This window comes from Stegostoma tigrinum, chromosome 19, assembly GCF_030684315.1.
Source record: "Stegostoma tigrinum isolate sSteTig4 chromosome 19, sSteTig4.hap1, whole genome shotgun sequence".
Lineage (NCBI taxonomy): Eukaryota > Metazoa > Chordata > Chondrichthyes > Orectolobiformes > Stegostomatidae > Stegostoma > Stegostoma tigrinum.
The window spans coordinates 42,996,523-43,020,789 of NC_081372.1; the positions used below are offsets into that span (position 1 = coordinate 42,996,523).

General features: G+C 38.3%; 1 protein-coding gene across 1 annotated transcript in view; it reads right to left on the reverse strand.

Moving 5' to 3' along the window:
• Positions 1 to 612: 612 nt before the first annotated feature.
• Positions 613 to 24,267, reverse strand: part of LOC125461455 (teashirt homolog 2) — a 477,217-nt gene continuing 453,562 nt past the window's right edge. Inside the window, exon 4 of the mRNA XM_048550256.1 lies at positions 613 to 2,887. The gene's annotated coding sequence lies outside the window, so the exon portion shown is untranslated. The remainder of the gene's footprint in view (positions 2,888 to 24,267) is intronic.

Below are 24,267 nucleotides of genomic sequence, written 5' to 3' on the forward strand. Positions count from 1 at the left end.
AATGCTACAGCCGATCAGATGCTCCCAGCCAGCAGCTCTGAGATTTTATTAGCGACCAAGGTGTTTATTAATGTGAGGAGCTGTTTTATTTATAGATTATACTCCTGGATCCCTACTTTTCTAACTATTACATTACTTGAATTTATAAGATCCAAATAATTAATTGAACCTTTCGTGAATCTTGTGCCTGCTCCAAATATACGTTTCTTGAAAGGAAACTTCTGTCATTTTGAGTCCAAACTCAAGATTTGTATTTTCTGGACATACATCATCAAATTAGCATGATAACATGACCTCTAAACAGGTTTGTGAATGGTTACTGATTTATGTAAAGCAAAAGTAAAAATATTTTTTGTTGGGACATTGCCCTGATCAGTCACAAGTAGTTGTAATTTTGTTGGCTATGTTTGATAACAAAGAGATCCTGGTTCAGCAGGAGTTGTGGGTATCAACCAGATTATAGGGAAGAGGGTTCCTTTTCATATCGAATGGTCACTTTTAACATTTCTAGGGTTTCTCTCACATTAGGACACAAACTGAAAATCCTTCACTTCTTAAGGGCAGCAAGACTAAAGAGATCTACTTATACAAGGAGTAACTCTCTCAAAAACAGTATGAAAACACAACCATTTTAATTACAGCAAATACAGAAAAGTTAAGATGCAGTGGTATAGAATACTGAAGCGGTACTTGTCACATGGTGTCCTGGGATTGCATGGACAAGGCTTAATATTGCCAGATATGATTATTCAAGCCAGAAAGAAGTGGCAGCATATTTTTTCAGATCACAGCTTGGAAACTGGCATTGAGGATTGGCCACTAATTGCAGAAACCACCTGATTTTCATCACTGGGCAGGTCTATAACAGGCAACCAATCTGCAACAACCAAGCAGCACAGTCGAAATCTACCATGTGACATTAAATTTTCAATGAGGACCACTGCAAGAACATGATTATTACATGTCATGTCTGTACATTTTTTTTGTCAAAAATATATTTTGACAAGAAAAATAAGAACCTTAGCACCGGGAAACCTATCACATAGAAGTTGCTTATTATTGCACAGTTATGCATTGTGAGCGAACAGAAACAGAGGCAGCTTCACTAGTAATCATGCATAACCTCAGATCTAAAATGATAAAACAGCAGCAATGTGGTCAGTTGGTGCTGAGAACCACAAAGTACAGGTCCTTTTGGTCTCAAGAAATCTGTTTTGCCAAAATAATTTAGAAATAAGGCATCACGTGTACTTTTAATTAAATGACAAGGATAGGAAAAGAATGAGTGATATACTAATTATAACCTTTGAGCAATGCTGGTCTGCATGTCTTGGCCTGTGCTGAGATCAATCCTCAGACTTATTATAAAAATAAATGAGAAACCCATTGAATAACACAAAGCTTTTAAAAATTATTTGTGCTGCATGTATACTGAAAGGACTTATCTCCAGCAACTTCAAATCAAACCAATACACAGAGCAACAGACAAAACTGAGAAAAGCTTAGTTTGAAATGATCATTAATAATAAAGTGTGAGATAAATTGGATACATGCCAGTGAGCATTGAAACAAAACAAGCTGACTTTCTAGACAGACCTCTTAAGCCCAGGTCACCTGCATTTATGAAATCAGACTCTTCTGAGTGGGTTATATTTTTCATTGCCTACGGATTGCAGATGTACATTCTCTGCACACCAGTTGTATGTCAGGGTGGCGTTATAAGCTTAGCGGGTTAACACTGACTTGTATAAGATTGATTGGTCTTAACAATAAACAAAACAGTAATTGAACATTCTAAAAATAAAAGTTACACGAAAAAGCTGACACATTTCTCCAGCCGTGTGAATAAACTGAATACCTGGTGTGTATGCCTGTGATATTTATTGAACTCCTAGCTGCAACACCATCACTTATTTGTGACTTTGTCTCTTGTGACTTTATCACGGATAAATGGAGATTCATTCCCTACATCTCAGGTGTCTGCCATGCATCCTGCATTATAGCTTAGACTGTCTGTGGAAACAAAAATGTATCAGGATTGAGCTTCAGTTGTCTGCTTCCTCATGATAAGTTTTTCCTTCTCCCTTTGCTGTAGGTTCATACTCGGTGTGATGTAGGATGTAGGCGGAGGCCATTTTTTATACAGCGACAGCAGTAGACTGATTCTCCTGGCAGCGAAATTGTCTGTATTAGTCCTTGTTCCTACCCACAAAGAAGCTGATTCTGTGCATTATTGCAGCAGATGATTAACAGTGTACAAGTTTTTTTTTCTCTCTGGCTGGACCTCATTCACTGCTTCATCAGTCCTTTTCTTCGTAGTTAGACAGATTGATCCCTTGCGCTGCTAAGACTGCAGTGGGAAACCCAAGTGGAACATTGACAACTGCACTGGCTACAAAGCACCTCCTTCATAGTGAGCGTTCTCTGGGCCACAGCCTCGACTCAGCCATAATTCAATGTCAGCATCAGCAGTAAAGACATTAGTGTCCAATCTGATTGTATCTTTGCATTAAACTCAGGCATTAAAATTTGAAAAATTGTACCTTTTTTGCCATCAGGAGTAACCAATTGATGAAATAAGCACATCAATGTTCCCGGCCATTATTTCCCACAGAAACACTTTGTTATATGTGCTGCAGAGAAGCAGCAGGGAGTAGAGAGGCAGAGCACAGTTTATCAATGAAAATCTAATAACATCCATAAGAATCGAGCTGAAAAATCAATACTTCATTACCAAATTGTTAGTGAGAATGAAGAGTAACTGCTGGAGTTGAGTGCTCTTTGCGGTCAGAGCACTTGGAGTTCAATGTCGCAGCTGAAGTGATGCAGGAGAGGGCCGGGAAAAAGATGCCTGGACTGCAGATTATGATCATTGTTTACCTTTGCCCTGAGAAGAAGGAAAAGAGTGATGTTATTAGCACATTTTAACCAGCTTTCTACTTTACGCTTCAGATGCAGGCAATTTAAAAAAAACAGGTCCCTTCCTTTGAAAATCTTGGAGCATTTTAAAAATAAACTGTCCCTGAATTCTGTGAACAATGCAGAGCCAAGCAATTTTCCTGTTTCGCGTACATCAGTTGAGAATGTTCCACTGATCTAAGTTGGAAATTCATGAGGAATCACCAAGTGACATGAGCTGAGGCTGAAGTGTCCTCATAGAAAATTATAGGTTTTCAAGGCTCTTTGCTTCGTATAAACCCACCCTCATGTGCATTCTGGAACTGGAGGGTTAATGCAACCAGCCAAGAACGTTGGGTTTTATCAGCTGGTGCAACTCCTTAAATTCACAATGCAACTCCTCCCCTTCCACATAAAAAAAATTATCCTTTAACCCTTTATGTACAAATGATGAAACATTTTAAAAGCTGACTTCGCTAGCAATTTTCCTGCACATTTAATTGTCTATCTAAAATGATTACTTACTTGTTAACTAATCTTTAGGGCCAGTTTTAATTTGTGAGTAACAAACTACATCAAAATATTATAAAATATTTTGTAGAAAGTAAAAGCTCTTTTAACATGCTTCCCTTGGTTTTGGAAAGCCGATGGGACACAGACATACAAAAACCAACTGCCCTCCAGTATCCTATAAAAATGCATTATTTAACGTTGAAAAACTGTTGAATTGTCAAGGACATCACAACTCAGCCCATTCCTGATTTCACCCAATGTCCATCTTCCAACAGATTACATTGGATAACAATCAGAATCTGGATCTCTGGCTCCTGCATTCTCTTCTTTACCTCAGGGACTGGAAAGCTATTTGTAGCACTTCCACTGTTTTCCTGCTAACTCAGAATAGACTGGAAACCTGGGTTTGTATGTCTCAGTATCATAACCATGCTATTATTAACTGACCTTTAGAGAAATCCTTGATGACATTACATCCACTTAAGGCAGATGTTTAAATAATATTATGTATAAAAGATTCATGTCAAAAAACAAGTTGGAAAATGCCTGTGCTCAACTATTGCACTACAAAGAAACCTTGGTTACAGTTTATACTACAAAGGATCTGGCAAAATGATCTGCTCGTTTACAAAACTAAAGATGATCAAATAGAACAAAAGAAACATATAGTGTTCCTTTGAATACTGAACATTCCTGAAGCAAGTGAATAAATTCAGATCCTTGTATGTTGGATTATCTCATTCCTGTGGAGTGATTGCTCACCTTCCCATGCTAATGGTGTTACTATAGCACAGTGACACTGCACTAATATGGGTGGTTTTTTTCTCTGTCATTATAGCTCAAAATAATTAAAAATCAATTTTCAACAACAGAAAATCGCATGAGTAATCTGCACAGGTTACTCTATAACTTTCAGAGTCAAGCATAGTTTAATTCCCTTTTGACGCTGTTGCCCCCTGAAGTCAATGCTGGAGATTAAAATAAAAAAGTCTTGTGGAAGCAGCAAATAACCTCTAGTTATTGTTTTACAACAATATGATGACAATCCTCGGACAGCAAAATTTCTCAGACAGTGAAACTTTTTAGACACCAATCTAATATGCACCAGTAAAGAAATCATTGCAATAGAAAAACTAAGCATAAATCAAGAAAGAGGTAAAGAAAATAGAACAAATTTAGCTACACTTCTGCATATTCTGTCATAGTTTGACAAATCCCTTGCTGCAATGTTCGAAGCTTACATTTGATGAAAATAACATCAGCAAACATATTCAAGAGAAACTGAAAGGGTTATTTTGTGATTCTAGTTGAATTGATGTCTTCAATAAGTATCGCTGCCAGTTATACAAGCATACAAAAATAAGGACAGTCATCATATCATATACCGCTATAGCCTAAGTTCTATGGTCCTGGAAGACTGAAAGTTTTCATCAGATTTCTTTTGTATTGCTTGTTTCTTTTTTTGTATTTCACACACTATATATGTTTTCTTTTAAAAGTAAAACTTATTTATTATCAACTTAAACCAGCAATAATGTGCTTTAAAATCAATCACCCGTGTTTACTACAATTCTTCATTATATATTCTCAAAACTACAGGTTCTCACAACTGATACCTAAAGATAGGAACATTTCCAAGTGGCCAAACACATTATATTTATCATGCATAAATCAATTAATAGCAGTGCAGCTTCAGCTGTCATTTGCCTCCTTCTCCAGGAGTCAAAGAACAATTATAGTTTTCCAGCTGTAGTTTGTTTTCCTGAACTGTTCTTATTGTCGACCATGCTACTCCAAAGACAGTCACTGGGGGGCATATGAGAGTCACTTATTAACGCTGCTTTTTTTGTGCGGAGAAAGTCTGGCATTTCCACCCTCGCCCCCCCCCCCCCACAACAGGTGAGATCAGGTACTTGGACTCAAAGTGCTGATTCACTACTGTCACTGAATATACACTGCTTCCACTTCCGCTCAACTGTTTGTCCCTTAAAGTGACACCATCAATGTGTTGACGTCAGTGTATTTCTGATTTGTTCAGCCATTGCCTTAAACATGAAAAACAGGGACATAACAGACTGAGATAACACGGTGTGAAGCTGGATGAACACAGCGGGCCAAGCAGCTTCAATAAATTCAGTCGGGCATGGCTTCAATGTTTGTGTTAATATGAATAATGTAATCTATGAAGACACTACAGCCTTGTGATGCATTTTGTTAAAACGGACTCTTTAGCCCTGCTAAGTTTTAAAGCATGGGTTAAAAGAAAACTGGAACATGATTTTGTGGTATCAGATCATTTCATCTATCTTTAATTAAAAATTCTCTCGTACTTACCCTGCTAAAACAAATTGAAAAATACTAATGACTGCATCAGGTATATTCTGTATTACAAGACATGCCCCAACATTGAAATACATTCCTATTTTATGAACCTGGACATTGACATGTTGGAGTGAAAGCCCTCTCTAAAAGAAAGCTGCCATGTCTCACGCCATTGATAAGGAACAGACTAGTTCTATAACGGGCATGCAATCTGCTCTGACGTGGAACTGGGCTAGCAGTGAAACTGAAAATCACCCCCATGATGTGTGCTATCTCTCTCAAGGAGTGATGATATTTCTGCTCTACCTTAATAACCTCTTCCGTGCCGTGGTGTTGTAGCTTTGAAGTGCCCAAATCAATACTGTGTAAGGTTAAATAATCATGTTTCACACAATGTCAGGTGCCGAACCTACTGTTCTGACTTAAGAACTGCTTGAAAATCACTTTTGCTGATATCAGGCAACAATTTTATTCTCAAAAAGTGAAGGCGGTCACTTAATTGATTTTTTATTCTAACTTTTGCACTTTGATTTTCAAAAAGCTGTGCATTAGGACAAAAGAGAGGCAGAACTGAGGTTACTTTTTAAAGTATTCTATCCTTGAACTTCCACAGAGTTTTGAGAAAAAAAACATATACAATGGTCGCAGAACAGTTATTGTTGGCACTTTGGAAAAAAGGAAGTTCCTGAAATTTAATACAGTTGATTTTCCTTCAATCTTTCATCTTACAGAGACCTTTCTTTGTAATGTGTTAGGAGGCTAGGGCTGCCCGCCATCACCATTGTTGCTCCAAAACAGCACAGGAATTATGTTCTAGCTGCAGACTGGGGGCATTTGCTTCTGACAGAGTGGGTTACACTATAATCTTGTGCAAGGATTTCCAGGCAGGTTGTCAGTTCCATTTCTAATCCCACAGGTTCCACCACTGCAGATGCTGTATCTCTTCCTTTTGCCATGTGTAATGTGAAGGGGTAGAACAGCAGACACAAGGCTGCTCTTTTCAGCAATCTGTTTGTTGGCCACCTATCAGATACCGATCCTGGAGTACAATACAAATAAACCTAAGTGAGGAGTTTGCTTTACACTTGCACAGGACCAGGGTCAATCCACCCAAACAAGCAGAAGCGGGGGAGGACAAGAGACTTCCACTCATTCAGAACTTTTCACAATAGCTCTGCACTCCAACACACTTTATAGCTCATGAGCTACTTTTGGAGCAGTCGCTGTTGTAAAGTTGGTGGTTTAGGTCAATGACAGGAATGTTAAGTTGAAGATTTCCCCACCTAGTTGGACAGTTACTGCTTTAAAACATAACTCTCCTTTCTCCTTTAATGGTCCACCTCATCCCTTTGTAGCCACGTGTTCCATTTGCAAACATTGCAAAACCATTCTGGGACACACCAGTTCAGAATCGTGATTTTTCTTTTTTAGTTCCTGACATTTCTTTTCTCTGCTTGCAGGTGCAAAAGGGAAGGGGAGCTCTGTGTGGGCTGCAGGCACCTTTCACATTTCTTTTCAATAACATATCAGTTCACACATGGGTATGGCCCATTTATTTCGAGCTCTGTGCCTATGATGCAAAGAACATGTGGGCTTTGTTACAATTTAACAATTATGTACTTTCTTCATTATTATGCAAAGTTGCATTGATTTGGAAATGAGAGTTAGGTACAAACGTACCTCAGCAAGTATGCCAACCTACTTGAGGAAAAGAACTGAAATTGACAAACAGGTGCATTGGAACCCGAATTTTGTCATGTGGTGGCTCATTTATTTGCAACACCACTTCAAAACAAATTGTTCTAATAATTCACTCTCTGACCTTGTTTGCTTTTAAATTCATGTCGTCTTTACATTATGAGGGGTTTCCATTTTGAGCAGGACAAAAAAAAACACAAGGATTGAATGGCAATTGGCAGACTACGTGGTTGTTATCAACCCACTTTGTACAATGTTACAGGATAGGATTTTCTCATCAGTCAGGGCCCCACTGTATATCAAGTAGGGTTCAGAAGCCGTGTACTGTGTCAGGAACAATCACCAGATATGATTTTCCCCAAATTGGCCAATTACTAGCAAGATTAGCAAATGCCAAATTAACGGCATTAGGCATATAAATCTAACTGTTTAAAATTATAAACGAAAGGGAGTGAATAGCTAGACCAGCCCTATATGGGAGGCTGTGGCTACATTTGAAGCCTAGAAGACAAGGAAGCCTTCAACAGATCTGCAACATTGACTCTGTGGTCTGCACTGCTACCATTTCAGGTAAGTGATGCAAAGATACAGGCCCATACACCCTCCTATGTGCTTTCCCTCACTCGGAACTGAAAACTCAGCCCAGAGTTTCTGCCATTCCTTTGAAATGGGCAGCTCAGTGATTGCATCAGAAGGCTTGCAAATGAACACTGTGCTTGTTGTGAGCATCCAGTAGGCCCAGAGTGAGAGAATGCTAAGACAGCACACTAACAGCTTGGAGATGCATCATAGTCAATGAATGGGGTGTGTATCCCTGAGAACACAGTGTTGCTGTCGGACCAGAATGATAGTTGCCCTTATGCCTTGAAGTGCAGTAATAAAATACAGAAGCATGCTATAAGTGGATTGAAAATGTGCCTCACGGCTTCTTACACGCTTGCACATGGTCGAATGCCAATGACCAGGTAGGAGGAGTGAATGTGTCTGGTGCTCATGGATCATACCTGGACATGTTGCTGTGTGGTGACCAACTTGATCAACGTAATCATGCAGTATGGAGTTGAAGTTGCCAAGCACCCCCACTCTGATTTCCAATTTGAAAATTTTTGGGGACTAGTTTGCTCATAGTGGACAGTAAGATCATGAACTGCCCATTAATGAGGGGAGTTCTGTAATTCACTGCTGCTTAGGAAGTATCTTGCTTTGATGATTGGAATTTAGTGAAAAGGTGCAATGAGACGTTCCTGATGTCGAGATAGACTTGTCACATGCCTCACTTTGCACCAGGCCACTATAAGATTCTGACCACAGTTCTTGACCATTTTCTTTCAATGTCCCACTAGTCCATGAGGGCAGTGAACTGAGGTTGCTCTTCGTAAGTCATCTTGAAATGCAATTTTCCTAATTGTTTAATCCATGGAAAAGACTATTATGACCTGCCCTTTGTGTTCTTAGCAGACCAGTGAAGTTTACTCTTCAATATTTGGGACTGTCACATCATCAGAATTAGTAGAACTGACATCTTTGAATCAGAAAGTCATGGGTTCAAGGCCCAATCTGAGATTAAGTGTCTAATCTTAGTTGACAGATCAGTCCCTACTGAAGGAGTATGACGTGGTCAGAGATAATATATCTTGCAGGGCTATGTTGTAATGGTAGAACAGGATGTAAGTTATCCCCTACTCCTCTTGCATCATTTAGAGAACAGCAGGCAGTTCCCTTGGTATCCTGGCCAACATACTTTCCTCAGCTAACACTGCCAAACAGAGATTTCCAGTTATTGAACCTGTATGCTATTTGATGAAAATGGATGCCTTACTTCTTTGCAAAACACTCACTGTTCTTCAAAGCAAATTTATTGCATGAAATGTCATAAAACATTCTAAAGATATAATGAGGTGCAAGTGACATCAAGTTACATTGGGCTTATAACACACGAACTTTAGTCCCATCTGGCATTTGTGTCCCATACCAATCTCCTTTTCCACCCTTCTCTATCTAACCCTATCAGCTCATTCTTCAAATTTTCCTTCCTTCTCTGCTTACCCAGCTTCCCCTTAAATGCATTTGTATCATTTGCATTGACTACACCTTATACTTCCAAATCCTAACCACCTTTCTGGTATAAACGTTCTTTCTAAATTCCTGACTATAGTTGTCAACAGCAACCTTATATCTTAATTTTTAAGAATATACTCTGTGTCAACCTATGCCCGTAACACTACATGTGCTGCTATATCTTAATAATCCTATCCATATTAAAAAGAATTAATAAGTCACATTAAATATTGAGTCCTCAGTTCCGCATAAAATACAAATTTCATGCATTGCAGGCTGCAAAACCCTTACGAGGCTCTCAGTTTTGTACTAGATGTGACTGCTGGGGAGAATCTTTATTGTGTGAATTAAGCTGCAGTATTGGTTTAGTTGTAATTTACACAACATGGACACCCCAGCAATCAGATCTTCCTCACAATTTATTGCAAGCTAAAAAAAAAGTCACTGTAGATGTGGATAAAAATAAGTATGATTTCTGGGTGGTGGAGGGCAGTAAGGTGAGAATCCATTCAGAACCTCTTTAGGGCTACTCTCAAGAGTGCAGGAGAAAAAGGAAAGGCAGGAAGAGAGAACGATTAAGAGAGAAAAAGTCTCTAGCAAGAAGTTTGTTTTAAAGATCAAAATAGTTACAAAGAATTAAAATGCTTAAAAAATATATCTCTCTATCTTTTCCTGTGTGTCAAATGGAAAATATTTAAATGATCAGTGCTGATGATGTAATCTGGGAAGCTGGCTCAGAAGAGTTACTGAGCCTGACAGCATTAAATTAACGCACACGGTTAAAATGACACACTGGCTGAAGAACTCCCGGGTTAATGACTGTATCTCTGCTGATGTTAATTCAGTTCCCTTGCACTGTCAGGCTCAGAAAATCTTCTCAGCTACCAGTCCTTATACTACTTCCATAAAAGTAGAACAGGATGAATAAAAATTAACAAAATAACCTAAGCTTGTTAAATGTTAATTTTTATTCTGAGAGACAAATTTAAGTAAGGGTTACTGTTAGTAACGTGCCTTTCTTTAGTAATCTATTAATCTAATCTGATCCTTCCACAAAGTTAGTTTCCCCCTCAACAAAATCCTTTTATCACTTTGATCTTACATTTTTGATTTTAACCAGAAAGTTATTGATGTGGCATTGTAATTTAGAATAAAGAATGTATGATTTGTGATAGAAGCTAATGAAAAATTGCAAAGAAGCTAACAACATTTTAGAAAGCTTCATACAGATAGCACAACTTGTGTTAAATGAAAATGAAAACAAAATGATGTTCTTCATCATTACTTATTTTACATTTCTCACAGGCTGACAAAAGGATTTCACAGCAATCTCAGACAATGTTTTCTTTATAAGTCTATATATTACCCAAAGTTATTAATTAGATTCTGAAACTGAAAGGGCCTAAACCTCCTGAAACATGATTTATGCAACCTCAAAACACAGTCTGTGCAACACAGAACACGATGAATTAATGTGATACGATAAATAGATGTGTTCTATTAGCACACACACAATAACATTCACCAGTCCCAATGCGTGTATTGAACAAAAATATAATTTAAAAAAAATATAATAACCATCGATTTTTTTTAGAAACCCAACAAGTCAGAGAAATTATAACAATAAAACTGATCTGCATTATGTGAACACCAGGCTCCGTAAAGGTCAGCGAAACATCAATTAAACCAAACCATTACATATTGCCGCTGTCATATTTAATATCACACAGCACCTCCTATCCTAATCAGCAAATACAAGTCCTGTAAGTATAAATAATACACACATACTGGCAACAAAAGCAGTCAATTTAAGAGGACATTTGTACTCTTCAATTACTCTATATGAAATGGAAAGATTTAGAAGCCCCCAAATCAGTTGAAATGTTAACACAAGGAGATGTTGCACAACTTAATATAAGTGATCGTAGCTGTTGTTAGAGAGAGACAGCACCACGACAAAAGCCTCTAGATCTGGATAGGGCCTGAGGCGACATACTGTGGCATTTTTTGTGCAGCCCAAGAGGGCCTTTGTGCTGACACCGTTCTCCAAATCCAGGAGGCACAATTATTAGTATTATTTTTATTATTATGAGTTTAAGTTCAATCTGAAGGAGTTATTCAATTTTTAAAGCTCAAGAAAATCTATGAAATTCAATTAAAAAATGGAAGGTTGACAATCCTGACATTTTGTCATCTGCAAGTTTTATATGGTCATTTAAGCTTGTGCTAATTTCATTTCATACAAAGAACATTCCCTCTTTAATGATAAATATCAATATTTTGGGGCGCATACCTAAGGCACATTTAGGGTGTCCAATGTATTGAAAATTTGATTCAACATCAATGCTTTTCGATGTGCAGCTTCCAACTAAATTAAATTAATTAAATAAAACTGTAACAATCAATATTTTGCATTTCTGCAAGTTTCTATTGATTTTCCAGTAATTAGTAGAGGACTACTGTTAACTGCAAAATTATTACCGACTATGCACAACAACTGACAAAAAATGAAAATTTTAAATTGTGAAGGGAATTTAAATGCTGACTTCAAGCAAAATTTTGACCTCCGTTTCTTTCCAATGATTTTTACATTATGAAGGCTTTGAGATTTAAGAATCAATGATGTTGAAATTAACTGAGAGGAAATATAGCAGAATGCAAGGTGCAAGATTATTTTACATTGTCAAGATTTCAGAACCGTTAATTGTCTGGAATTTGCTTGTTACTAACTGTAAAGATGTCTCCCTACTTAATTCAGAAAAACTGGGCTCTGATACTTATCAAGCTCCCTTTCTGTCCTGCACTTGTATAGACTGTGTTTGCTTCTCTGCCTCTGTAACGGGGTTCGGGTCATAACTTTGTCATTCCCTGACTATCTAATTGCTCCTTGCTACACCCTCTCTACAACACTGTCAGTAAAGCACATCGACCCATGTGATTCAAAACACACAAAGATTAAATTTAAAAAAAGAATGGTAAGGAGGTAAGAAGAGAGTGACACGAGACAGGTGATGCAAGAAAAATGCATCATCTCAAATGGGTTTGTTTAATAGCAAAGTTATAATTATGGCTGTAGGATTTGCAAACTAAAGTAATTACAGCAATATAAATTTACAACAGTCTTAAAAGCTGCAACGTTTTCGGTGTAGTTTTGTGATTGAAACTAAAAATATAGCAACATATTGCTTCAATTGTTGCCATTTGTATATTATATGAAATTTGAGCAGGAATTTATGCTCAGTTTCAGGGATCACGTCACCAGGTTTCTATAATGAAATTTTAGATACTAATGTCAATCATACACATGAACATTAACAATGGCAGCTCTTGGGTCTCCTCAAACATGGAGGAAGAAGAAAGTAAACTAGAATGTCGGCAAGGCCAAACTGCCATCATTGTGCATCAGTGCAAGCTGTTAGATCAGGAGACTTGTGTAAGGAAGTGGGACTGACTTGTGTAAGGAAGTGGGACTGACTTGTGTAAGGAAGTGGGACTGACTTGTGTAAGGAAGTGGGACTGAGACACTGCTGCATAACAACTTGGCTGGAATTTACTTGTCGAGCTGCTGTGCTTTTCTGTAAGTGTGCTGTGGTTCTGGTGCATTTGAATAACCTGCCACTGCTTATAATCTATTTCAAATTGAGATCTCAGCTTTCCGGTAAAGGATGGAAAATGAAAAGGATAGCATTTAATTTGATATCTATGTGGAAGATTTAATTATTAGGATTTGTTAGTTGCAAAGTGCAGGCAATACAAAAACAAAATAATATAGCACAACAGATAAATAATAAAAAAAAAGAAAGGTCAACAAGATCATTTAAACCCCAGCTCTCAAATCTTAAATTTTTATTACTGTCAAACACCTTATTTGGAATTCATGACCTTGTTCGAGTAATGGCTTAAACCAGGGTAGTTATTTACTTTTTTGTGATTAACAATTAACTGGCTTCCTTTATAGGACTACAACACCTTCACAGATGCAGCAAACATTTATTTTGAACAACAGACATAACACACTTATAATCTGCAGATAACTGTGACCAGGGTTCAGTTTGAATGCCTGAATTGAGGTGGGCACAAAGCCATCAAATGGAAACAGGACCAACACTAAAAGAAGCAGCAGAATTTTGTTAACCAGTTTGAGGGGGTTCGCAGTTGTCCTGAAATGATTCATCACTTTTTTTTGTGATTATTCACAGCTTGAAAATGAAAGTAGACTGAGAAACCTCCCCACCCCCCCCGATTGTTAGAATTGTCGTCTAATTTTCAGTCACGAATACGATAGTCTGAACAAAATTCCTGTGCTAATTCTGCAAACAAGCTAAACCATTTAGAATAAAGTAACTCGCTTAAAATAAATGGATCAGCCTCTTTCAAATAACCAGCAGAAGAAGAACTCGTTTGAATGCATATGGGACACAAAGAACAAAATAAATGCTGGAAATGAAAAATAAAAACCATTGGGAGCTCTGATGCAAGATTATGTTCAAAACAAGATCATTCTTGTCTTTATCAGACAGTGGTTAGTCCTCTCTGTGATTCTTTTAATTATAGATTTCTGAGAGCTGTTACACAGTGATTTCAAACAAAACAGAAAACATAGCAAAAGTAAGGAAGTAAAATAAGGGACAAAAGGGAGCGAAGGTACAAACTCAAGTGGTAGAGGGAAGGATAAAGAACCAGATAAAGAGAAACTGATGATTAAAAGGCATTGAAGACAAAAGTAAGAAAGTGAAAGATTTGCAAGCAGTTCATGAAGAACATTGGACTATAAGGGAGAAAAGAAAGTGGAAGGAGGTAGAGTGCAGGAGATTGGAAAATCTTTTCTGATGAAGGTCTAGGCCCGAAACGTCAGCTTTTGTGCTCCTACGATGCTGCGTGGCCTGCTGTGTTCATCCAGCTTCACACTTTGTTATCTTGGATTCTCCAGCATCTGCAGTTCCCATTATCTCTGATTGGAAAATCTTGTAGTCTTTTAGATTTCATTGCAAACTGCACTGAGAGCAGCCCTTGAGAATTCATCTGCTCTCAACAGCTGTTCTCAACGCTGGTACTGGAAAAGGTATAGATTCCGACACTTCATTGTTAAGGATCACTTAGCTTGCTAACTTATGCCATTGTATCAAGAGCTGGATGTAATACTCAACAAGATTCACAGTGCAATCAAGCCGTCATGACATAACACTCATTGTGAACTAAACTGTTGTCAATGACAAGGCACCAGAACATGATATAAATGATGGAGATGCACACCCTACATGAACATGGATTATAACCATTCAAGCCTTAATACTGGCATTACTGTGCACTAACTTTTATCTGTAACAATTGTTCTTATGGGCATAACTGACCTGGGAATGTTTAAATTGCATTTTGTGTGAAAGGCTGTTTCCCAACACAACGAGCACAAAATTAGATAATTGCCACATCTCATAAATAATGAAAAGTGAGGGCTAAAAAGGTATGTTGCATAGATTTGAATTTTGATAATTTTGAATTACAGTAGGTCACTAAAAAATGTTACTGTCTCTTTAAATGATGGGACTTGGGATTACACTATACTGAATACATTTTTCCACTACATAACACACTGTCCCAGCGCACATAAGATAGTTTATTGCTGTGCATGATTCATAACTCATTTCTCACATGGGAACATTACAAGGTTCAAATTATATAAAACCTCTCAGTGTTGATAAAGAGCAGGGATATGAAAAGTTGTAAATCAAGGCCTTTGATTGGGCTTCCTGCCTGCTGGAGATATTCTCCTTTTCTGTTCTAGAAATTAATGTCTGATTGAAACACCATTTTTCTGGACACAGGGAACTCTGGGGAAGGAATCTGACTAGATTGTTAGGGTGGCTTTTGCTAACGAGTTTTTTTAGCAACCCCCTACTGAGGCCTAAATGTCTGTGATATCCATAAACAACTCCATTCTGCCCAATTAAGGAGACAGAGATGTACCTTCCTGTCAGATAGATTTGCATGGATAAGCATGTGAGATCATAAGGATGGTGAGGGATTGTTGCATGTCTGTGAGGGATGCACAGAATGGATGACTTCCATTACAGCCCCCTTACACTTTCCCAATTACTGCCAGCATTTCATTAATTACTAATGGCTTTCCCTGATGTAATCATCTATGTTTAGCCAATCAGCAACCTCTTTCATTTTGCTGAACCATTAAAGTTGGATGACTAAATCTATTTGCTAAGGGCTCATCTCACCCCTCCCGAGTCAAGGATGATAAAGCTGTTTGTGATTTAAAGTCTAGATCGGGTTGGATTGTAAACAAGCGAGAGTTAATAGTATCAAACGTGGCATCAGTGTTAAAACCAGCCATGCTTTCTCGAACAGCATGTTTAAAGGAGGCTTTGCAATCTTTGTCTATATGCTCTTACATGTAGACAGTGGATTTTTGGGGCTCTACTGCAGTAAGTTTGAAATTTTTGCCATTGTCTTAAATTGGCACTAATTTCTTGAGCTGACAGTTTGTACTGCTGATCTCCTACCATGGTTTCATTTGCTTCTTCTATCTCTGGTGGAGGTAGACTCATTTTAACCCTGTGTAAACTGAATGAGTGTTTTAATTTCAAACTCCTAATCATTTCTTTTATGGAATGCCTGGCTGTTCAATTAAATAATATATAATTTTACTTTAAATTGCCCTTTGTCCTTCAGTTTAACCACATTTTTTGGGAGGAACCAGGCAATCGATCTTCACCCGGCCATTGTCAGTGTCCGACGTATAGCTATCCAAAGGTTCTATGACCTCCTAATGTGACTCTTCTAATTCTCTTACTGTGGTCAAAATTGTTCAATCATTTTGCAAAGATAAAAGACCTTAAACATTAAAACAAGATAAGAGTTTCTGTTTTTGAATAGGAATCTAAAAAGCATGACCTCACAGTTTTGTGGAAGCCAATTCAATAGTCAACTCCATGAGGGCATTGGATAAATATGGGGCAATGAAGAAAGGACCGGGATGTGCCACCAATTCAATAGTCATTTGACAGAGATTGTTGAGATGGTGGACCAAATGGCTTATTTCTCCCCTGTAGAATTCTGTTAAATTCACCTTGTGCACAACCATTGTATAATTAAAATTCTTACAGCAAATCAGCAATGAATAAGCATGTTGAATGCTAAATTCACACCATCAGTATAGCGGGCAACTCACCACTGGGAACACTTACCGTGCTGCCTTGCTGTTTAATGCTCCATTGAACATTTCATTTTTGCTGTTTCTATTTGATAGCTAGTGTTAACTGTTTTAAAGCTTGGTTACAGGTCAAATACTAACAAAAGTGAAAACTTCATTTTCACTACAATTAACCAAAACAATATGTGAATGTTCCCCTCTCCGGTGTGGTGTGAGTAATGGTGAGAAAGTTAGGAAAATACAGTGTGAATGAGAAAATCTGAAACTTGACGTTGATAAATATTTTCCCAAGTTTCCCTTGAGCTGTAAATGGTGAGTTCAGAATCTCACCATCAAGCAACAATTACCTTGTTTCCATACAGTTGCATCTCATTACAACCTCGACACAACCCATTTATACACCAATTCCAATTCAGCCCTCCTTCAGTGAGAAACTCGATGGTGTACATTCCCAATAAGTGGGTGCCTGGTGGCTGCAGCTTGCCAAATGCTTATCTGGGCCATTATTCACAGCTCCTTCACAACAATGTCCCTGCATACTCTCTGACCCTTCCTCCATGAAAATCGGATTTAGCAAACCATTACCCTCACCACATCATCATGCCTGCTTTCAGATCGCACCAAACACCACTACAGTCCTTCAACGCTTTACTTTGCAGCTTGGGATTACCTATGACTTGCATGCTGCCACCACATTGGTTTGTGTACAGGGACACATATAAATCTCGTGCATCTACACAGGATGCATCTCTCAGTTTGCTTTCTTACCACTCAATCATTTTACTGCTGACTCAGAAGTTGCTGGCTTCCATCCACTTCCCACTGAATGTGCACTCAGAAAGCACTGACTTCCACACTGACTTACAGGCTACTGGCCTCTACCTGGCTCACATTGCTTTCTTAGTCCACAGGGTCTTTAGCGCTCAGCAACAGACTGCCTGTTGGCGTCTTAATTTTTTTTGCAGAGGAAGAGGCAGGTAGCTTGTGACAGCAGGAGCATTGAGCTGTCAGTCTATTGGTCTGAGAGAGAGTGGACATGTCACTTCGTGTCACCATACTCCATCAATGCCAGACCTGCAGCATTTGCCAGCAGTTTCTGTGGTAAACACATTATATGTGTTAAGTAAATGATGACATATGAAACTCAAATGGGAACAGTCTTTAGTTGGCGAAGGGGAATTTACACACACTCATAGGCACCACCACAGTCAAAGGGCTTGTCTGATTATATTTTAAGAGGTTAGCCACATTTAGTCAGGCACTTGGTCCAAGAAGACTCTGGGATCCATGTCTTTCCATTCTAGGGATTGGTCAATGTTCAGTCCTGAAGCTCAACTCCAAGCAAAGGGGACTCCTGGTCGGATAGCTGGGATGCGATGTCACCCTCAGTGTGGGGTGGGGGAAGGAATGTGCTAATTTTTCCTGCAACAAGCCAACAGGATTGAGTGATGAAAATTAGCATTGATACAAGAGCAGAAGCAGTAGTGCACTGTGTCCTAGTGAAAATGTAGGACGTTCAGAGGGCAGGAAGGGATATTGGCCTGGTACAGTGGGGTGGGTGAGCGCTGTTGCAATATGAGGGTTGTAGTACAGGAGCTTTGGTAAGATGTGTGTGCAGTGGCAAAGTTATCATGAGTACTGACCCTTTGAATGTGAGAAAATAGTGCTATTCAACCTTGCAAACCACAGAAAATCATTTACCTTCCTTCTACAATGCTGGACATCCCACTTCAATTGGGGCACAGGACTGACACATGCTGCAAGTTCTATCCAGGCTGGTGATCATTCTGGCAGTGTGGGTTCCGGTGAAAGGGATGGCCCTCCCCGTACATCAACCAACACCTCCAGTCCCTGTCTATGAAGCAAGAAATGAGCTTCCCTTTCCAGTGGTAATAACCGTCCAATGCCACAGTGCAAGGGGCTCACAACATCTGAATTGGTATACGGTGAAGTTTTAAATATGATATGCCACAAACATGAAAACCAGTAAGTCCCAGCAGTAGTGAATAATTCTTTGTCTCTGATTCTGTAATTCCCTGGGAAAGTCACTCAGGAGCCTGGTTCATAATTAACAAGGTGGAAGATTGGGTGAGAAAAGACAGTCCGAATCAAGAAGGTTAGGCACCATGAATCTGACTCAAAAGAACACTTTTAACTGAAAATGGGAATACTCTGCCCCACATTTCACCATTTAATTATTGAAAGTAAATGGATTACACATATTTTCTATATAATGAAACAGCATGGAAACAAGCAAGATATTCTTTGTATCAGTGATAATGGGAACTGCAGATGCTGGAGAATCCAAGATAACAAAGTGTGAAGCTGGATGAACACAGCAGGCCAAGCAGCATCTCAGGAGCACAAAAGCTCCTGAGATGCTGCTTGGCCTGCTGTGTTCATCCAGCTCCACACTTCGTTATCTAAGATATTCTTTGTCTTTTTTTTTGCAAAGGAGGTTGAAGAGAACTCTGTTGAAATAAGGCTAGCAATTATGCATGGTCTGCAAATGGACATATATTCTTAATACATATTGCGAGTCACCGGGTTGGGCATTTACTTTACAAAGCAAGAACCAATCCGTTTGTCTGTCCTTGTGTATATACCTGCCTTGCTATTATTGTAACACAGTAACAGTGGCATCAGAAGCTGGATAAGTGTAGACGGTGCTTTTGTCCACTTTGAAAGCTGAAGGGAGAGCACTTGAACATAACCAAGAAATTTGAGAAGGAAGGAAGAATTGGCAAGAGAATAAAAATAGCATTTTTATTGATTCTGGCTTATGTACAAACGGAATTTTAAAAAAAACAAGAAAGCAATGATTACAAAATTCCATCCCCCTCCATCTCATAAATAAGTGTTGACAGAAAACAATCTGGAACTTTTTCAAAGGACAGTCCAAATCAGATGGGAAGAAAAGTACACGGAGACCTGAAAATGTCACTGTAAACTAAAAAAAACAAAATGAGTTCAAAGTTTTTTTTTAAATGATTAAAAGGCATAGTAGGTGGCAAGATTGTGGATGCTAACAAATTAAACATTCACTTTTTAAGTATACAGGCAAATTATTCTTCTCCTTCCCTCTCTTTCCTGTGATGAAGTTCCTGTATGATCTTCCACTTTTTATACGGTAGTAAGTAAGCTGCTTTCAGACCTTAGTCAACACTGCTGTCTAAGTTTCCCAGGAGACACTCAGCCTGCAGGTGACCTTACAGTTTTGGTCACTCAACACGGCACCTGGCCTCTCTTCAGCATCCTCTCTGGATGTCACAATGGAATGGAAACTAAACTTGAGTGGAATGCTGAGTTCACAAGTTATCCATTTGGAGTATAGGCTGCTAGTTTTGAAGATTTGTCTGTATCTCCATGTTTGCTGGTTCTGGGGTGTGCAATGGTGCTAAATAAACATTATTAAGATGGTAGAACTGGACAACTATAAAGAAAATATTATTTAATTTTATTATTATGATGCAAACCTATTAAATAAATTGAGAGACCTGGAATTCTGCATGTCTCGACAATGTAATTTCAAACAAATTCTTCTCTAAATCTAACTTATATGCGCGTTTTCCAAGCAATCTCCAGCGTTCACTCAGTGCCCAAAACTGCACTGTGTTCCTAAGTTCGTCATAAAATTTGGGTTTAAATATATGCTGGAAGTTTCCGCTTGTTTCTCTTGGGAACACTACCCACAAAAAATTAAGGGTCTTGCAATTGATGAACATGGCACCAGTGAGATGAAAATCAAGTCTGCAATCTTCAGTGAGTTTACTCAGTCTAACTTTAGGTCTGAGTGAATCCAGAATTGTTCTATCTATAATTGAGCACGAATAGCTATGACAGTTCTTAACCTTTCTCACTAGACACTTTTAGGATAAAATCTACAGATACTCTCACTAGGGGTCTGCAAGTCTCTTACAATGGAGAAGCCTAAATCCCAAGATTACTGTGCATGTACGTGAATGCACAGAGTATAGTAAATAAGATTACGGAGTTATAGGTGCAGATTGTCACGTGGAATTTTGATGTTGTGTTGATAACAAAGAACTGGCTCAAGGAATGGAAAGACTGAGTGTTAAATATTCCTGTAAAGGAAGGGGGCAGGGATTGGCATTATTGGTTAAGGAGAGCATTGCAGTGCTGAAGAATAAAGTAGGTCTCAGGAAATCCAGGTACAGAATCAATTTGGCCAGAAATAAGGAATGAAAAGGGTAAGAATACATTACTAGGTGTTGTCTATAGACCAACTAGTAGGAAAAATGTTAAAGAACAAACCTGGAGCAAAATTACAGAAAATGCTAACACTATAGAACAGTTATAATGGGAGACTTTAAATCTCCAAACATAGATTGGAATACTTGTCGTTACCAGGCAGCAAGATGCAAGTGTTCCTGGATTGTACAGGAAAGCTTCCTACATCAGTACATTTCCAATTCAACAAGAAAGGATGCACTGTTAGACTTGGTTCTTGGAAAGGAGTTGGGCCAAGTGGATCAAATGTCAATGGGGAACATTTAAGAGATAATGATCATTGTGTTGTAAGGTTGAGAAATACGGTAGAGAATTTCATGTAACAATCAAGAGTGAGGAAAATCAATTGTCAGGGAGTAGACTTCAGTGGGGAGAGAACACAGTTGGGCAAGATTGATTGGAACAAGAAGTTGGTGTGAAAATAGTAACCGAAAAATGGGCTGGGATCCTTTCACAGAGGTGGTGATTTGGGTGCAGTCAAGATATATTCCTTCAACTGGGAAGGGTAGAACAAACACATCATAATTTCTATCTTCTTTGTCATTCAGAGAGGTTAAGACAAAGAAGAAAAACAGGGAGAATCAAGAAGAAAATTGAACGTTCAATTGGAAGGTGAAAAAGCAAATGACAGATGTAAAGAGGAATTATGAGACAAGACTGGAAGCCAATATAAAGAGATGTCCCAAAGGGTTCTATCATCATATGAAGAGTGAAGTGGTGATAAAGGATTAAAATGAAGAGACTAAGAAAAGGGGATTTAGATATTTTCCTAATCAACATGCTCAGAGCTATTATTATACACCTCTAGAGAAGGTGGGAAATGAACCCAGGCCTCCTGGTTCAGAGGTTGGGATACTACTACGACATCATTAGAGCCAAGTGATCTACAATTGAGGTAGTACATCAATTTTGCAGTTGTTTCCCAAAGAGAGAGATCTACCCAGGTCCTAGTAACAGAGGAGGCAACTCAGTCACTAGAATGGTACAAAATTAAGGTACAGGTGTTAGTAGACTGTTTGCACCTGAATTTCATAATACACTGGGACCAGACGAGTTGCATCAAAGGAATTTGAAGGAAGTGACTATGGAAATTGCAGGGGCATTGACCACAATCTTTGGGTCTTTTCTTACATTGGGAGGGTGTCAATGCAACTGGAAAATTGCAAACGTTATAGCCTTGTTCAAGAATGGTTGTAAGGATAATCCAAACAATTACAGCAATTTAACTTCAGTGCTGCGGTAAGATTTGAGAAACAATTATTTGGATAGAATTAGCAATCACATGGAATTGCATTGATTAGGAAGAGTCAGCATGGATTTCTAAAGAAGAAATCATGTTTAACTAAATAGGTGGAGTGAGTTTTGAGAAGATTTGTAGCTCAGGTTGAGGTTCTGGGTGTGAGTTTGCTCGCTGAGCTGGAAGGTTAGTTTTCAGACGTTTCGCCACCATTCTAGGTAACATCATCAGTGAGCCTCCGACGAAGTGCTGGTGTTATGTCCCGCTAAATAGAAAGCGGGACATAACACCAGCGCTTCGTCGGAGGCTCACACTGATGATGTTACCTAGAATGGTGACGAAATGTCTGAAAACTAACCTTCCAGCTCAGCGAGCAAACTCACATCCAAATAGGTGGAGTTTTTGAAGAAGTAACAGAAAGGCCTGATGTAGGTAATATTATTGAAATTGTGTACGTGGACATTCAGATGATATTTACCACACAACAGCTTGTGAGGAATGTGATATGTCATGGAATAAAAGGTTAACAGTAACATGGATTGGCTACACAACAGGAACTATAGTAATGGTCAATGGAAATCTTTTTGGTGTGGAAGAATATTTGCAGTGTAGTCCCAGGGTTCAAACAGAAGTCTTCTTTTTGCTCATATATAGCAATGATGTAGATATTGGTGTGCATGGGAAATTTAGAAGTTTGCAGATAACACAAAGCTTGGAAGAATTTTCAACTTGACGGACAGTGTAGAATTAATTATGAATTCAAAACACTGTTAGTTTGGCGAAGCAATGTGTATCTTGATAGAGCTTCAGTAAACAGAATAGTTCAAGCTGATGGGCTTTGTATGTAACCATGGTGGTTAACACTTCAGATTCTGCAGCTATCATTGCAAGAATTCAAGTTGAAACAATTCACATGAGTAAATTAATCTTACTCCAATTTGAAATCTCACACCAAATGGCCATTAAGACACCTGGTTTCAGAAATAAAAAAACACTAGTGTAACATGGCTCTTATTCAAAAGATTAAACTTCTACCATGTTTCCACTGTTAAAATATGCTACTACCTAAATTAGCTGTGTTTGGCAATGTGAATAGATAACGACAGAAGAAATCTACATTTTTCCTTCACACTGAAATTCCCTCTCCTTAATAAGTTCAAAAATTCCTAAATTATTTAAGAATGTTTAAAATGTTTCAACAATTCCTACAATAACAATACTGGGGTCCTTGGGGCTTGAAATATTTTGCATTCCATCCAAACTCCAGAGGAAGACTGACAGATAAGCCAGAAAAATTGCTGTTTCTGTCTATTTTTGCAATTTCTCTGGTTTCCACTGATCTCCACCAAAAGTCAAGGAAGAACACAGAAACAAAGCTTATGAAGTTTCAGCACACATCATCATGAATTGCAAGCTGAAATAAATGCAAGAATTTTAGTGTGACACAGCTTTTTGCGAACAGGGACAATGTTGGTGGGGTGAGGTGGGGGAGAGATAAGTAGCTTTCTCAATTCAAATGGATTCATAAAAAATCAATAGGGCTACCATAAGGAATTTATGGCACTTTATTTTCAGTTTCTAAAACATTCTGTTGCTGCTACACTTCCTGCTGTTTAGGTTGCAAATTCAGAAGCTGTAAAATGCTTCAGTAGCTTTAAGGCCTTTTAACCTAAACTCTATAGTTTTAACTTCCTTTTTCGGATCCAGAGATGGTACTTTATGACAGCAATTGGCAAGAGTTTTTTGGGCAGCTGCTCAATAGCTTAATCTGGACTGAACCAGACTTAGAACAAAACAAACCTGGCGACCGAGAATAGAAAGATAAATATGAACCTGAACAAAATTTAAGTCACTGAAATGGAAAGTTTATATTCATGGATAAAGAGGTAAACACATGATCGGGTCAGGAAATGCTGTAAGAAAGGAAGTATCTTGTAGAAAAATATGAGAACGATTTTAATGTATTGCGATATTGTGCTATAAAAGGATCTGTAATCATACAAAATCCATAACCTGTCCAAAATAGATTGTAATCCTAGTGTTTTGACAATGCTTTTTTGTTATACTTTTAAACAATACTATTTGAATTACCACAGTTAGGGAATATACTGCAATAGCTTATCTTTGA